This window comes from Strix uralensis, chromosome Z (genome assembly GCF_047716275.1).
Source record: "Strix uralensis isolate ZFMK-TIS-50842 chromosome Z, bStrUra1, whole genome shotgun sequence".
Classification (NCBI taxonomy): domain Eukaryota; kingdom Metazoa; phylum Chordata; class Aves; order Strigiformes; family Strigidae; genus Strix; species Strix uralensis.
In genome coordinates this window covers 39,044,961-39,053,176 of record NC_134012.1, presented here as the reverse complement: position 1 = coordinate 39,053,176, position 8,216 = coordinate 39,044,961, and the positions used below count along the sequence as shown (strand labels likewise).

The following is an 8,216-nucleotide window of genomic DNA, read 5'->3' as shown; positions in this document are numbered from 1 at the left end:
CCTTTGAACACAAGCACACCCCCCCACCAGGCTTTCAGTCATCAGCCATGCTCTTCAATGCCAGGATGAAACCCAGAGACTTACCTTCTCCACCCGGAAAGTGATTTCTCTGGAGGACATTTGCAGGACGGGAGCAATGAACTCGCACGTGACATCCACTTGCATTATCGGTGCCTTCCCTGCCTTGCTCCCCACGACGGCGTGGCACAGCAGCCGCTCCTTCACCACCTGCACGGAGGAGTCAGCCGTCACCCAGCGGGGGCCAGCAGGGCGTCCCGAAAACGCACTGCATTTGCTACCCACCCAGCCACAGACCGTATTACCGCCATCAAGTTACATCCACTGGGCTCCTCAACAGCCCCCTTTTCTTTTTATGCTGCATCCCATTTATTCTGCTCTCAAACGTCCGTAATGCTACACCCCACTATCCACAAAAAGCCCTTGTGAGTCATGTGCTGCCTACAATTGTAATAGTCCCTGCCCCAAAGGATTACTGTTTTGATTTGTACCACTGCCAAGCATAATACTTACAGAAAGCTGTAGGAACTGATTTAAAAAAAAAATAATAATAATACAACTATATTAAGGAAAACAGGTGATAGAAGGGCCAATGCTAGCAAACCCTCCCTTGGAAGCTTAGTGGACAGGATCCATGGGAAAAACCCAAATAGCCAGACTGCCTTCAGGTAAAGAGGGGGTCACTCATTCCTAGCAGGTACTGTGCCCTCCTAGAGCTGGTTTTAAAAGAAACCTCCCCAGGAAAGAGATGTCTTGCAGTTCACATGAAAACCCTCTGCTTAAGCTGGATGCTCTTACACTTAAGACTTTTTCCTGATTTCTCATGGTTTCAGTTCCCCAAATTCCTCCCTTCATTTCTCACTCTTCCCTCTGATTCAACACCACAACCCAACTGCTCCTCAGAGTCCACAGACTCAAAATCATCCGTGTTGCGTGTGCAATGCAGGGAGTTGGGCTTCTGACCAACCTCAAGAGTATAAACTTCTTAAGACCCGAGGAAGGTGGAAAGCCCACTCCCAGGGTCTTGGCTTTGACTGCAGGAGGCAGGTAGCCACAGCTCAGCTCACAGATCCCCTTTTGGCTTTCCAGGCAAGACAGCCTCACCTGCACCCTGATCACTTTATTTCCTTTCTGGTACCTTTTCCCCATTTCAGCAAAACCTTTGGGCTCCGAACTGCACAGGGACAGTCTCATCGCAGTCAACTAGGTGAGTAATCGAGTATTCCTCAAGCTACCACCAAGGCAATCCTTTAAAACACCTTTCAAAACACAAGTATCAGCAGGAGCTTGATGCAGATTTATTCCACATTCACCTAAATATCTGTGGTCAGCGATCTTGGAGAAAGGGAATGCACACCAGGGTTAGCTGGCAGCTTCTCTGGAGAGTTGGATTTCCCTGGAAAGAAGGGTCCAGGGAGGAGAACACCCAGTGATCCTGCTGAAATCTCCCCCTCTGAGCTGCCATCCAAGGGTGCTGCGAGACCTGCCTGCCCTTGGGACCCTGGGACTGGCTGAGAGACTGGGGCGAGCTGTTATGGAAATATTGACAAAGGCCAAGCTGTCAATTATAATGATCCCTGCAAACAGTTTCCCACATGGATGAACATCACCCCGATCACTACAGCTGACACACTGTTCATTTTTCTGCTCCAGGACTCAGTGCTAGACAAGCCCTCTGCCCATGTTTGTCTATAGAGGAAAAATGATGCTACTCCCAGACCCTCCCACCCTTCACAGGTGTTTTGTTTTACTCACTGCTTCCCCCAAATACATGACTTTGCACTTTTTTATTTACTTTCTGCCTGTGCTCCTAGTCTAAGCGTAACTTATTTTCTCTGCCCTTCCTTTCTGCCTCAGCACATGACACCTTGTAACCTGCCATTTGTCCCTGAAGTAGCAATATTTCCTTCAGCCTGTGTTTTGGTATCAGCAGGTTGGGTTTACGGTAGCCATGGAAACATGAAAAAGCCTTAGGAACTGATGGTGGCCAGCAAGGAAAGCAGCTGGTGCTGCCATGGTAACTTGTGACTCTTGAAAGCACTTGCTCCTGATGGGGAAGGCTCAGCCCTCGGGGGGGACCTCACCTGGGGAGTGCTGGAGAAGCCTTCCAGCACCATCTCCATAGTCTTGCCTGGCATCAGCTCCACCCTCAGCAGTTGAACCTTAAACACAGGGCAGGCAGGTCTGGGGCTCTGGGAGAAACCTTGGCCCTTGGTGGTGCTGACAGCAGGGACCCGATCGCGCTGGTGAAACAGGCCAAAACCTTCTGTTGACCAGTAGAGCTGATGGGTGCGCTGTCCTTTGTTTGTTATCTTGAAGTGGTAACAGCAGGGATCCAGGCTGGAAGAGAAAAAGAGATGGAAAATGTCATGGGAGCTGCTATCTCCCAGCGGTCACCCAGCTTCAGCACTCCGATGGCGTTATCTGACTGCACACTCAGCAATAAAAGCACCTCCAAAAAGGCTGACCTAGCTCAAAGCTTCAGCAAAAGCCAGACCTTGGTTGCCCCCAAGTTTATCAGCATCCAGCAGCTGCTCTGTTTGCGTACAGCAAGGAAGAGCTGCATGAAGATCATCATCTCAGCTGCCGCAGACAGAGCATCACCAGCCCAGAGACCCTCCGGTGACCTGGGCACCCCTTGCCTCGCTGGCGGGGCCCCTGCCCTGGCACCCACGTTATCCCCTCACCCCCCATCCCTTCGGGAGCATTCAACCCTCATCACCCCCAACATGTCATCCTTTGCCTGAACAGTGCAGCTGGTTTTGTGGTTTAGGAAGATAAATGCACTGTGAGAACACAGGATCAACAGAAGTTTCCCCAATACAAACACGGCAGCAAGACCAGGTCTGGCTGCTGAGGGGATTGAGCAACAACGAGAGATGAATAACGAGAGCTAGATATAAACCAAAATGAATATTCAATGGAAATGATTATGAAATGATTATGAATGGAAAAAATTATGAAATCAAAAGGCAGAGCCTCTAAAAAAAAAAAAGTAGTGTGGCACTCACTGCCACTGACAACAGAGCCTAACTTGTCAAGCTTGGTTCAGCCAATAGCAGACTGCTGAGTGAGCTAACGAAGCTTGTCTCCATTTGTGTCCTCAGTCCACAGCTCACCCCTCCAGATTCCATCTGCGCTTCCTTGCTGGGCTGGGGAGATCAGGGCCACCTGGTTTGATAACCAAACTCCTCCTGCTTTTCCTTTGGGAAAAGCACCCGGCTGAGTCACTCTTGCTTGTAGGAGCGTAACTGCCTTGAAGATTCTACCCTTCTTTAATTCAGTTAACCAACAGGTGCAGCATGATACGACAAGTTTAGTTTCCCTAGACAAGCAGAATAACAATTTCTTCCATTGCTGAAAAACAGAAATTCTGAAAGGGCATGAACTCATATAAGATACCTTACGTGATAAAAACCAAACTCTCCCCTGTGGCCAGGTTTCAGGCACCTTTTCCAAGGTCTGCTCCACACCTCTGCTCCCCTTTCCAAGAGCCACATGCTCTGGACTTAAGCCTGCTGGACCTAAGCCTGTGCGACACTGGGAGGGACAGAGCCTTCCACCTTCCTCAGGTTTTGGTACAACCGGTCACCAGGACAAGACTGACGCTCCTGGCCATGACCCCTGCTCATGACTGATGCCGTGTGTTTCCAGGCACAGTTGGCTACAATGAATGGTTCCCTCCAGCTCTGGCAAGACCAAACTGGGTGGAAATCAGCAAATTGGTACTGCTGTATTAGCAAAACATGGCCTTTAAAATATAAACTAATGGCTTAAGCCTAAAGGTGAGCTTTTGGGGCACCATGAGGCTCTGGTGGGACAGCTCTGGAAAGAGTTAAGCCTGTGCATCTTATCTTCAAAAGTTCTGCTCACCTTGGAAGAGATCACGTATTCAGGGCCAGTGCTGCCCGTATCCTGGAAAGTTACTTTAACACTCATTTCTAAATAGCATTGCAGATATCATTTGAAGGGCACAGCACTGTCTGTCTGCCTGTCTTGCTACGACCAAACACTGACGGGCTGGCTAATTATTCAGATGCTTGGAGGAAAAAAAAAAAGCAATTTACAGTAGATTTAAAAACCAGCCCCTCTTGCCAATTCAAGTCTGCTCCAACTTCAGTTGGAGAGAGCTACAAACAATGCCAACACACTCTTCAAAGCCTTCCCTCCCCACAGCCTGAACAATTCGCTTGGATATCAGCAAAATTGCCCATCAGCCAGAACAGGAAACAGAATCACTAAAGCAGCATCCCTTTATTGGCACTGTTTTTAAGTTTATCTCCACGTTTTGCTGTCTCTCCATATGGCCATTTCTTTAATAAAGGGAATGTTGTCAAAAGCTTGAGATACTAAGCAATGAAATTAGTAAATGAAACAAATCCTGCACTAATGAGGAGAGAGGCAAGTACGGGAATGGGAACTGCGTGTCCTCCCCTTGCTTACATCACGTTTGACCATGAGCCTTTAGACACTGCCTGAAAATCAACTGACTTTTCTTCAGTGAATCCCAGTGAGAAGATAAACAGTTACAGCTTTTTTTTTTTTTTTTTTTTAAATTAAAAAACCTGTGTCTCTTCTGCAATGTCAGCTCCACTTGAATCTGACAGCAGCTCGTCCCTGGGAAGGTGGAGGGGGATCTACTCAGCAGGCACCCTCCTGAAGAAGACAACACATCTGGCTGTATGACCGCTGCTGGAAACCAGGCAGCAGCAAGCTCCACCAGCAGCACAGGGCTCTGGATTAGAGAGGTCAAGGATCAGGTCAAAGGCGTCAGGACCCCAAATTAGGACTGTCATAAGAAGAGGAAATCCCAAGAAAGGTCTTCTCCCTCCTCCCTCATTACAAGGCACTGGGAAACCACCGTTTGGCTCCCTATGGTAGCACATGAGAGACCCAGCATGGTGGTTATGCAGGGAGAAGAAAGCTGCCACTGATTAACAAACACTACACCTCTGTCTTTTCTTTCCTGATCACACAGGCATGATATGCAGCTGCCTTCCGTGGTGCCAAGAGATGTCATTCTTAGCAGCTGAATAAAAGATCCCCAAGAAGACAGAGTGACAAAGAACAAGTAGGAAATGATCAAAGAACGATGCTTTTTCCTATCTGCCTTTCTGCAGGGAGAGCAAACACTTCCATTAACCAATACAACTCTTTTGTACTGGTCAGTATGGCAAAAAAATCAGGCACTTAGGGAAAGAAGATGACAGCGGCAGCAAGGAGGAGAAACAGCCATCTTTTTCAGCAGGTCGCATCAGTCCCAGCTAAGCTGCAGCAGCCCCTTCACCTTGACCTGTTCCTCCAGTCTTTTCTACCCAAAAAAGCTCAAACTCTTGCCTTGCAGGATCCAGAGGATCCTCTAACAGGGCTGCCTGGCAGCTGGGAAAGCAATCTGACAAGGAAAAGTATGTCAGACACACACAGGATTCAGCACGGGATGACACACTGGTCCCAGGGGTCACAGACCTGCAGACACCCTGGCACGCAGGGATAAGCCAACAGAGGACTAGGCTACAAAGTCCCTATGCTCTTCTTCAAACCCAGAAAAGCCCCATCTCAATGCACAGACTTGGAGGTTTTTTATTTATTTCTTTCTGGTGGCAGAGATGTTCAGTGCTGCTCCCCACAACTCAGAATATAAAAGACTCAACTCATCCAACAGAGAGAAGAGGAGACGGTACGGGGAAGCCTGTGCACGAGGGGTACTCCAGGTAATTCCTTAAGTCACCACCCCAAAGTGAAGTTATCCACAAAAGAGCATCTTGGCTTGCTCAGATAATGCTCTTTTCTCCCATAGAGCAAGAAGAAATCTTGGCTTGACAGGAACAGCAATTTGCATGTGATGGTTAATACCACCACCAAGGTGGCACCGTGACCATCTGCATTACAGCATTTTCCTTTCCTGTTTCGAACAAGATACCAACCTTTGACTTGCCCTGTTGCTGTCCCTTAATTTAATCTCATTCAGTTTGTTGAGCTGCCAGTCAGCGTGCTGTAACATTGCTGATCCAATGCTGCTGTGAAAATTTCAATCATAGCTCCTTCCTTTGAGCAGGGACCGTGATCTATAAGCCTAACTGCAAACAGCCACAGTTTCGAGAATAGCCATCAAACGGAGACAGGGAAATCACAGCTCACCGTCCTGCAGCAATCTCCAAGCAGGAAATCAAAGCAGCAGCTTTTCCATCTTAGAGAACACAAGACTTGGGTTCAGGGGCGCAACTGGATGCAGGATGTCCAAGTCACCCACCATCTAGGCTAAGGGACAGCCTCTGCTCTCAGATGTACGTGTGCAGTTCACCCTGATGCCTGACTACATCTCAAATTTTATCTCCAAAATTATTCAGTCCTCTCTTCTTCCCATCAATAAATGGCCAGGCAGCCTAAGGCAGCAGCAAAGGGCGAAACTTCAACTGAGGCAGCAAAGCAGCACCAAAGGAGGCACCTGCTGAGGACAGGGGAGCAGCTGGAGCACACCTCGCCTGCCGCAGTGCTGCCTCCACCCAGCACGCTCAGCATCAGGGTGCTGAAGAGTCTGAAGAGCCCTTGCTGAAACGACTGATCGAGCAGGTTCTCAGGACCTGCTTCCTTGGACACCTCCATGATAGCAGCAGCTGTCCTGAGAAGCCGAGATGCTCACCGTGGGGTAAGTCAAGCCTGTGGGGTCAGCAGGGGGGACTATGGAGCAGCAGAGCCCACCCTTACTGCAGGGAAAGAAACCATCCCTGAACCACCTCGTATTTATTGTTCTATTTATTGATTAGCCACCGTATTTGCAGAGATCGCAGTGAAGCAGGATAGGATTTATTGCCCAGTCCCATACCTTAGGGCCCTGAGGCAATGCAGAGGCAGATATACCCTGTGAGCCCCCCGGGTACACCACAAGCTGCCTGGGGAGGGAGGGACCGGGACAGCAGTGCCTGAGCAGCTCTGCGGGTCAGTGCCTGGTATGAGCACGCAAACCCCATCATTCGTACACCAGTACCACCCACCCCAGGTAGCTTGCTTTCGGCAGAGATGGAAAGCAGGTTTTCATTGTGGAATCAAAGCAAGCTGCTCTGGGAATCCCCCACTTTGAGGTTACATTTATCCCCCAAACAGCTGGAAAAGCAGCACGAGGGAAATTCAGCCCCCTCCTTGGCCCAGGAGGCTGAGCCTGTACTCTCACACACTGCTTGATGCTCCATCCACAACACCAAGTCCACAGTGCCAGGTCTGGGCTAACCAGCCCCAGAAGTCTGACCCACCTAGTATGGAGAAGAACAAACCTCCTCTGAACCCATTTTCAAGCCCCTCACAGATCCCCCCTCCAGTGGGGAGCACACCCCAACCAGCCTCAGCACACGAGCCTGTCCTGGCTGCATCAGCCCTGCTCCCCCTGCCAGGGAGCAACCCAACCTCCCTCGGCTATGCAGCTTCTCACACTACGCAGCCTCCATGAATTAAAGAGCCTTTTTCTGCAGCCAGTCTCCAGAGGTGCTCTGCAATGCGACACAGTCCACCGTAGGTACACGACCTTTACACGTACATTCTTGTGCAACAACCCAGCTGGTTTGACCCCCAGTAGGTGTGAAACTCACCTCACTGCGAGCGGTTTGAGGACAGATCTCACACCCTAGTCTCTATCATTAACAGCAGTTCGACAGAAAGCAAATGCAGATCTAACAGGGAAACCGTGCGGAAACCCATGCCCTTTCAGGAGCAAAGGGCCACAGCGTTCTCTTGGTCTCAGAGCTCCAAGCACATGACTCTTAGAGATAAATTACCTTCCACAAAATAAAGGGAGAACTTGCAAAAATGATCCAGACTCATTTCTGCTCAAACATCTATGCAAATTCTCTGTTTTACTGAGGGGTCCCCCAGCTAAAACTGCCCCCAGAGCCAGGCTCCTCTTGCTGCATTGTGATGGAATACGTTGCTTTCTCAATCATATAGTGATATGCAAATGTTGCATATAAAAATCAAGTCACAGGTTGCTTGTCAGTCATTTTTGTTAGAAAATAGCCCCACAGATACTTACCATCTTTGCCCTGAAGGATGCAGGGATGACACTCTGATTGGAGCGGTGGAGACTTCGGGAAGCATCTTGTATAACTTGGATACTGCCGAAATTTATCTTACTTGGGTGCACGTAGACAACTGCTCCTTCTCCAGTGCTCACTAAATGGATTTTCTGCTCCAGAAAGCAGGTAGGAAAG

At 49.2% G+C, this 8,216-nt stretch overlaps 1 pseudogene; it reads right to left on the bottom strand.

Moving 5' to 3' along the window:
* Positions 1–241: 241 nt before the first annotated feature.
* Positions 242–8,216, bottom strand: part of LOC141938240 (hydrocephalus-inducing protein homolog) — a 118,663-nt pseudogene continuing 110,688 nt past the window's right edge.